Raw genomic sequence first — 9,547 nt, 5'->3', positions numbered from 1 at the left:
AAGGGAGGTGTGTGGTTTGCAAGACTTGGACCATTAGGAAGCTTAAATGTTCTGAGTCAAGACCGGGAGGCCATCCCTCGCCTGTGACAGTGTGTTGGAGCGAGGCTGCCAGTAAGCCAGAGTGTCAAGGATGACAGCACAGCTCCATATATTGTGGCCACCAACCTGAATACATAGCCAAGTGCGTCACCTCCCTCAAACACATTTTTTCAAACTGAAATTAACTTTATGGGGTGTGCAATAAGGTTTTTTTTGGATGGTTTTACATAATGTCCCTTAAGTTTTTAGACAAGTGACTTTTGCACAGCTATAAACTAGAGTTAGCATACACTTCTGGACTTCCTGGAACTTCAAAACTCAAGGTCGTAGGATCATTCATCTAAGAGTGGGTACATGCTTATGACACCTCTTGATAGGGCCCAGTCTAAAAGAGGAAAAAGCTAACAAAATCAGTCTGACACAGTGATAGTTAAGAACTGAGATTTCAAATCCAGGCCGGTTCTGAGTTTGGATCTTGACTATCCACTTAAGAGCTTGTGTGACCTTGGGCAAGTTATAGAACATCTTTAATCTTTAATTTCCCATAGATGAGAATTAAAATAGTATTTGTCTCATATGCTTGTGAGAATTAAAGGAAGCAATGATACTTAGCATAGTGCCTGGCTCATGTAGGTGGTCAGAAAACATTAACTGTTACTAGGAGCTGCTTTTGTTAATATTGTTCAGGGTAACAAGCATGTAGAGTGTGCACCACAAGCAAAGCACTGTGCTAGACACAGCAAAGTATGTGTGTATGAGAGAGAGAGAATTAGGATGTAAGAGTATAGTGGAGCGAGAAGAAGCAGGATAGAAAAAACATAAAGATAGCTAAACATAGATAACTAAAACGAAACAGGTAACATTTATTTGTGGGCATACTCTGTAAAAGGCACTGCATAGATAGATCTTTACATAACTGATCTCATTTAATGTTCACACAACCCTCTGGGTAGGCATTATTATCTTCATTTTATATTTGAAGAAAATAAGCCTTAGATCAATTAACCTGCAGTGGCTAACACATGGAGCTAGGGAAGTGGAGGGAGTATCGGGCTGTGTGGTTCAGCTTGACCGGAGCACAGGAGAAGACTGGCTGCGTGGTATGTTCCCAGGTGTTCCAGGGACACCTTGATACCAGCACAGGTGGTCATTGCCCATACAGAGTCCAAGACCATCTGTAATTTTGGCCACACAGTCCTTAATGATGTGCTTTTTGACAAAGAAATAGGAGACTACCTTGAGGCGGACACCACGTCTTCGAGATACTGAAAGACTAAAAAACACATTCAGGATGTGCTGAAGCACAGCTTCAAATCACGCAGCAAATCTACGACATGCCAGGAAATGGCAGCTAATGGCAAACCAGCCCTGTCTGGGGGCCACTGGTGAAAATGTCATGGTGATCCATGGTTGACCACTAGATGAAGCCCTGCTGGGCGGGATACCACCACCTGGGGAGGATAATGGTTGAAACCCATACCAACCCCTCCTCATCCCTGCACCTTCGCAACCTAGAGAAGATTTTAGGATGTGCATTTGTCTTTCCAACACTATAAGGCTAAGACCACCACCAATACCATAGATCCCGTTCCCACTAATATGCTTTATTATGAGTTCAGAGAAAATATAAAGTATAAGGAAACTTGAAAACTTCCAGGTCCTTCTAGACTTTTGTCCCATTAACACTTTGGGGGAAAAAAGCAATCTCCATGTAAAATCTCCATTAAAATAACCTTGTGGGCTTATCTGAAATTAGCACCTTCACTGTTTTTGTTCTGACTGTTGGTTTAGTTTACCTACTGTGCCTTGATCTTATACTTGATATGCCCCTCTAATCAGATAAGAAAATAGTTGAAGCATTTTTGGACTGTAGATCAACATTAATGTTATTCAAAAATAGGAGTTAGGCTTGGGGCTCAGATTTTTACCTTTTTTATTTGTGTATGATTTAGTGTTCATCCTGCACTAGACACTAAAATGCATTGTTTAATTATCTGAGCTCAACACACCATTTTATAATTCATTAGTCAGTTGCTCTTTGCAAAAGCTTATTTCTTATGAAACAAAAGTGGGAATCATGCAACTGGACTATTTATCTCTCTTTAGGGGTTGGGGGTTAATATCTGATAGCTCATAACATCTTTATTATAATGCATTTATAATGATTTACTGGAATCATTCTATGGCTAAGTATCTAATGTCAAAGCCGGGATCTGGCATGAAATAAAATGCTGTATCCTTGGGTAGCTCTAGGGAAAAAAAGGCCCCAGCCAATATTTTCTGTGTAATTCTACAAACTGTAATAAGGGTAGGGGTAATTGCCTTAATGTCAATTAAGCTATTAATAATGCTCATCTTGTCATTCCTAAATATATCAGTGTCTCAATCATACATTACTGTCCCCTGTTAAGGCTACACAGAAATGAGATCACAGCCTCTGTGGATCAAGAAGTCTGTCTAGCAGCCAGTCTTATCTCCTTTACATAAGGGAAGGTTTGGGGGTTTATTTGGTGTTAATGAAAAATTTCTACTTAGACACACATACGTGTTTGTGAGGACAAGCTCTGGTGATTCTTGTGAGCAGGACAAATTCAGTCTTAAAAGCTCAACTGTTCCCTGTTCCTATTCTGCTCCTGATGACCATGAAAGGTGCTCCTGATCAGGACTCGTGTTTTCCAGGGTCCTGATAAGGTCTGAGGACCAGACAGTTCAGTAGCAACCATACATGCATTTTAGCAAAGTGTGTGGGAACTAACAAAGTTAGGGAGCACTTGTTCAAGCTACACATGGTGCTGCGTTGTGTGCGTGTTGTTCCCAGGCCACACGGATGCACTCAAGTTCCTCAAGGACAGAGAAACAACAGGACAAAGAAAATGAGGCTGAGACATTGTCACTGAGACAAGAGGCCAGTGTTTCATCAGCAAATTTCAGCAAAGTCAAGGGTAAAGTCATATTTGGAAGAGGGCATAGGAGAAGATGAGCTATAGGATTTTGGCGAACAGGGAGAATATTGCCAAATCTCCCCAGTCGGCTCTAAATCAGGACCACTTATCGTGCAGTGAAGAAACAGGACAAGACCCTTCTTTAGTTGGCACTTATCGTTCTCCTGGGCCATGAGATTCTGAGCAGCCACTTCCTTCCGCCCCCCCCCTCCTTGTTGCCTGTCTTGAGGTGAACTTCTACTTGATGATATTTAGAGCTCATTAATTTGTCCCACGGAAGCTTATTGTATGGCAGTTTAATGACAGAAACCTGTTTTAATGCAAATGGACATGTAATCCCACTAAGCCACTCTGAGGGTGTAAATTTAAAACAATTGCTGGGAACTGACACCGGAGTTTAATAAGATGGAGGGCTAGTTTCTAGATTCCGGTACGCCCAGGGGACCCTGCTTGGACACCCAGCCCTGGCGGTTTTAGTGCAGCTCTCAGTTACCATGGCAATTAAAAATGTCAGGGAGCTTACTGGAGCTCCTTTCAGGTGGTGGGGATCTGAGCTCTGCCTCCAGGTGGGGGGACGCAGGGAGGAAAGAAGTTTCAGCACAGAGAGGAAATGAAGGGTGAGTGGGTGTCTTCTGCTCATTACTCCTCAGGGGACAAGGTTGGACAAGATATGACTGAGACCCCAGGAGGTGGCCTTCTGTCCTGGCTTAGTATAAATGCCTGATCCAAGCAAACTCCCACAGACAGAGCACAAAGCCTTGCCCAGGACCCCACTTCTCCCAGCAGGTAAAGGGGGAAGCCTGCTTCTGAGGGGTTGGTTGGAAATGAGGCGGAGGCGGGAATTGTGTTTGAATATTTGCTAGATTATAATGCTGTTGGATACTACATCATTCTCCAGGGGGCCCTGAATAAGGTTATTATGGGTGAAGTCATTTTTGTAATAAAGTTGGCTGTAACTCTGGGTCATAAATTACAGGTTCTGGTACTAAAAAAATTACTAAACATGCCTCTGTTACCACATACTGTCCTCCTTTTAAATACTTTGATTTTACTACAAATCTCCCATTGACTGAGCTGGGGGAAATACACACAATGAGCAAATGATTCCTTCCATCCCCGGCAGCAGCCCTGCCGGCATCGGGGCCTCCTGGAATGATTTCCTGATGTGTGATGTTATTTATGGCGTGCTTTCTCTATCAAAAAGGCAAACAGCATCCCAAGTGACCCCGGAGCATTTGCATCATTGCTTCTCTTGCTAATTGATTCATCCCCTGGCAGAGCCTGAGACACAGGCTGTTGGCTGGACACTCACTCCCAGCTGCATATCCTGTGGATTTAAGGTGCATAAGAAGCAAAGATGTTAATAAAATCGTTAAATGTCAAAACTGCAAAACCCACACCCATTCAGAGTTCATCAGCTCTTCTGGAATGATCTGTAAAATACCATCTCCTCCCCTTGTCCTTTTCTCAGTCTAAACTTCATAACCTTTGTTAAGTAAGGAGATTAAGAACTGTTATTAACAACACTGATTGTTTAATTTCTTTCATAACTTCTTCCTTTCAAATGAGAGTCCAGTACAGAATGAAAAGGAATGTTATCATATGAAGTGCACTTCAGACGTAATAAAGCAGAAAGGAGAGGGTAGCCCCAGTGGCAGCTGTAAGAGGGACGAAGTGTGGATCTCTATAGCTCAGTGGCTGCAAAGCAGAAAATGAAGATTGTAAAAACGTCACATAAAGAAAAAATGCACAGTGGATTCGTTTTGTGATGCCCATAATTCAGTAATGCCTTTAAGTAGCTAGAAGAAATATAATAAATGTTTTTCCACAACATTGATCATCCTGTATCAGAGGAAACCTTAGTGTGCAGGGAGCCATGATTATCCTGGCAGTAATTCTCGGTGCAGAAAACTAGTAGAAGATGGGACCCTTTATAGGCCGAACTTTTATTGGCTGCAGTTATTTACCCTTAAGAATACGCCTAATACATTGTCCTATAGCTAAATATTTTTGTGAAAATTCAAACCAGCACTATCAGTAAATCAGAAATCCTGCCACCATTTTATAGGATTTATATATATTTTTCCCTGCAGATGCTCTCATATGTTCCAGAATACAAAAACCAGCCAATTGACCATGTAAAAATTCCAGAAGGCCTGTAAAACAGATTCTTCTTCTGTATTCTGAACCTGGATAGAAGCAGACAGGTTTACGGCGTGTGATTCCGTCCAAATGCCACCTGTATATATAACATCTCTCTAAAGAAATTAAATGGATTATTAGATTATATACCATAGTTACACTATACCTGGAGCTGCAGGCCAGGAGAAGATATGCATGTTGTGCAACTGCTTAATTTTTTTTTTTTTTGTCCTGAAACACTGAAGAAAGCTTTGCAAAACAGGCTTTTTCTAAATTTAGGGAGGAAAGAATGGAACTGATTCTTCATGCCAGCCTCTTGCTCCTCAGACTGGCAGGAGCTGGTAATGCGGTGACTGTGGCAGTGTGGGTGCAGGAGGCCCTGCATGCCGAGGAGAAGTCTCACCTTCTCTCTAGATGGGCTCCAGCTCGACTTCAGAAATCATCCAGTCAGGGTTCCAGGGAGCACAAGATAAAAGCTAGCCCAGCCAGACTCCTGCAGAATTAAAGGGAGAGGTGAGACCTGGGCATGCTAATCTTCCATATATCCCAATAAAGTCCTGCTGTGAAAATGACTAAGAGAAGCAAGAAGCCAGAGCAATCTCTGAGGGAAGGTACTCTGAGAGCAGTGTGTAGGAGGGCGGCATTCTTTGACTTCAGTATCTGCATAAGCCAGCTTGCAGTTCAAAGCCCTTGTTAAAGCAAACCAACCTGGTTAAAGGCTGCCGACTCACCTGCTCTGTCTCGATGCACCTCTCCCCTTAACTCTCACTGACACAAATGGGAATCACTTCTCAGAGTGAAAGGAGGCTATTCCTTTCTCTTTGTCCTAGGGCTCTTTGCTTAATGCAAATAACAGGCCTCATGCACACATGCGCTACCAATCCAACACATTTTCTGTGTGTTGTGTGTTTATGGAGTTACATATCGATTTTAGTACCTTCTACTGGAGTTGATGTTTTAACTGTTTTGTTTATTTGTTTTGTTTGATTTTTTCTTCTCCTCCAGCAAGGAAGAAATGGAAGAGGGCGCCTCTAAGTTCTTCCCATTCTGAGAATATTTATTATTTATTTAAGTTCTGGGGTACATGTGCAGAACGCGTAGTTTTGTTACACATGTATACATGTGCCATGGTGGTTTGCTGTACCCATCAACCTATCACCTACATTAGGTATTTCTCCTAATGCTATCCCTCCCCTAGCCCCCCACCCCTGCAACAGGCCCCGGTGTGCGATGTTCCCCTCCCTGTGTCCATGTGTTCTCATTGTTCAACTCCCACTTATGAGAGAGAACACGTGGTTCTTGGTTTTCTGATCCTGTGTTAGTTTCATGAGAATGATGGTTTCCAGCTTCAAAAAGGCAGGTGATTGAGGGAAGAAAACCTCCAACAGTCAGGGATTCTAAGGTTGAGGAACAGCCTGACACAGATGACAGTCTATCTAGTGTGGCTTCTGGGAAGTTGGTGTGCTGTCACCTGGAGTGCTCAACATTGACATACAAGCCAGTATGACATCAAAGGCTTCTGTTAAATTTCCTCCTCATCATGGAGGAGAGAGATGCTTTTGAAGCATATTCCTATAAGTGGCTCTGTTCTAGGTACTTTGTGGCCATAGCAGTTGTTTTCAATTTTTTATTTTTATTTTTTGAGAAAGGGTTTCACTCTGTTGTCCATGCTGGAGTGCAGTGGAGTGATCACATCTCACTGCACCCTTGAAGTTCTGGGCTCAAGTGGTTGATCCTCCTGCCTCAGCTTCCTGAGTAGCTGGGACTACAGGTGTGCCAGGAGGAATTTTTTTTTAGTGAAAAAAATTTTATTTTTGCCTTAGTTAATTTCCTGGCAGTTGAAGTGCATTTTAAAACAATAATTTCTTGGCCAGGCGCGGTGGCTCATGCCTGTAATCCCAGCACTTTGGGAGGCCGTAGCGGGCAGATCATGAGGTCAAGAGATCGATACCATCCTGGCCAACATGGTGAAACCCGTCTCTACTAAAAATACAAAAAAATTAGCTGGGTGTGTAGTCCCAGCTACTTGGAAGGCTGAGGCAGAAGAATCCCTTGAACCCACAAGGCAGAGGTTGCAATGAGCTGAGATCATGCCACTGCACTCCACTCACTCCAGCCTGGTGACATAGCAAGACTCCATCTAAAAAAACAAACTGCACTCCACTCACTCCAGCCTGGTGACATAGCAAGACTCCATCTAAAAAAACAAACAACAAACAAAAATTTGTTTTGGAGGCTAATATCTCCATTGTCAAACCTTAATAAAGATCAATGTGTAGTCATCTTTCTTCTCTCCTTCCTTCCTTTCCCTCCCTTTTTTCTTCCCTCCTTCCTTTTTTCTTCCCTCCTTCCTTTTTTCTTCCCTCCTTCCTTTTTTCTTCCTCCCTTCCTTCTTTCCTTCCCTCCCTTTCTTCCTCCTTTCCTTCCTTTTTCCCTCCTTTTCCCTTTCTTTCATTTTATTTTCCTTTCTTCTTTCTGAATCCTTATTTCTCTTCAATGACTTAGAAAACATCTTAATGAACTCCTTAGAGCAATTCTGCAGCAATGAACATGTTCAGGATCACAGATGCCTTTTCTCCAGTATTTACTGGTAAAATGCAGTTCCCATTTTTGCTGCGTGTGTAGTATGCACACCACCCCATTTATGCCTGTAAAAACATCCAGGTGTGCTTAGGAGGGCCAGAGAGACCCTTGGAGAGTAGACTTACTGTAATTTTAGTAAAATTAAAAGACAAGAAGATAATAACAGGACTTAGGAATTTGCTTAGTAGATAAACAGAGTGCATTTTGCTTTACTTGGTATCTAGTTTGAATTATTGACTTCCATATTGCCAAATAAAAAATATAGACAATATTGGACAACACAGAATATTTGATTATAATATAAAACATTTAATATTTTAAAATGAGATACACTTGTAATTATCTCTACAACCACTGGATGTCACTATTGCATATATCAGGCAGTAAAAACTTCCTATCTAGAGAGAGAATCTAAAACTTTTTTTTTTTAATTTTAGCATGTTATTTTTATTTTTATTTATTATTATTATACTTTAGGTTTTAGGGTACATGTGCGCAATGTGCAGGTTAGTTACATATGTATACATGTGCCATGCTGGTGCACTGCACCCACTAACTCGTCATCTAGCATTAGGTATATCTCCCAATGCTATCCCTCCCCCCTCCCCCCACCCCACAACAGTCCCCAGAGTGTGATGATCCCCTTCCTGTGTCCATGTGTTCTCATTGTTCAATTCCCACCTATGAGTGAGAATATGCGGTGTTTGGATTTTTGTTCTTGCAATAGTTTACTGAGAATGATGATTTCCAATTTCATCCATGTCCCTACAAAGGACATGAACTCATCATTTTTTAAGAGCTGTCAGTTGCCACCTTGGTGCGACCTTTTGATGGAACATGCACTGTCGTGCTAAGATGACTTCCCCATTCCATGCAGTCAGCCCAATTTTCAATTATGCCACTTTACTGGGAATTCTAATTTACACAGTATGAGATTCCCCAAACACAATTATTTTCTTCACTATATTTAAAAGGAATATGGTACTTCTATAATAGTTCTCAACATTGCATATTAATTATAATGAGCACATTTTAGATACTAAATGGTGTGAAGTGAAAACATAACCATAAAATAAGCTCGATTTATAAAATACCCCCCAACCCCTGCTAATTGCTTACAACAGTTTTATATCTATTTGCTCATCTGTCTTCCCAGCATCCCTGGGAGGTTACCTGCTTTACTACTTTTATGAGTCAAAGTTGACCTGTGAAGTAAATTGAATCAAGTAATTATTTGCACAGGCATTCCAGGAGTAAAGCAAAAGCAAACATTGAAAGTGTGTTCCAGACAGCTAATTCCAGTTTGCAAAAGTTACTAGTTCAGATTTTGGTAGTTCTGTGATTTTTCAATTACTAAAAAAAAATTCCTCAATTCATGGACCTTTTAACTCTCCTTTTAAAGATTCATTTTTAAAAAAATCTGGGCCATTTTGTGAGGTTGGCATGATAGAGAAAATAGGTCTTTTTCCAAGCTGAAAATAGGCTGGCCCAGTTCAAGTGCTAGTTAGAGCAGGACCAGGAAAAAGAACGTGGTGAAGGAATTTGAACCATGGTTTTCTTTCCCTATAGTTAGAAATGGCCAGGAGCTTCCAAAGAGCCATCCAGTTTAGTTTCTTTCCTTTTACTAAAACTCTGGAGTCGTTTTCTTCAACTTCCTCGCGTGCCCTTGCAGCTCTGGGGAAGCCAGAGCTGTTCTTGAAGGACTACTGGCCTAGATTTAGTGGGGGAGGGGAGATGCTCTCTGTTCTAGTGAATTATCAGAGAGCTGTGTTGCTTGCCATCTATGGGATGCTTTGATCCAAAATTTTAGTCATTGTTTCCACATTTAGGGGCTGGAATGA

The 9,547-nt window shown here is 41.6% G+C and overlaps 1 long non-coding RNA gene across 1 annotated transcript in view; it reads right to left on the bottom strand.

The window, feature by feature from the left end:
• Positions 1-2,951: 2,951 nt before the first annotated feature.
• LOC129031524 (uncharacterized) overlaps positions 2,952-9,547 on the bottom strand; it is a 30,769-nt gene continuing 24,173 nt past the window's right edge. The window contains exons 3-4 of the long non-coding RNA XR_008501068.2: positions 5,527-5,616; positions 2,952-4,308 (exon numbers count right to left, since the gene is read on the bottom strand). This is a non-coding gene — a long non-coding RNA (uncharacterized LOC129031524). The remainder of the gene's footprint in view (positions 4,309-5,526; positions 5,617-9,547) is intronic.

Source organism: Pongo pygmaeus, chromosome 11, assembly GCF_028885625.2.
Source record: "Pongo pygmaeus isolate AG05252 chromosome 11, NHGRI_mPonPyg2-v2.0_pri, whole genome shotgun sequence".
In the NCBI taxonomy this organism is placed as follows: Eukaryota; Metazoa; Chordata; class Mammalia; order Primates; family Hominidae; genus Pongo; species Pongo pygmaeus.
This window is presented reverse-complemented; position numbering and strand designations above follow the sequence as displayed.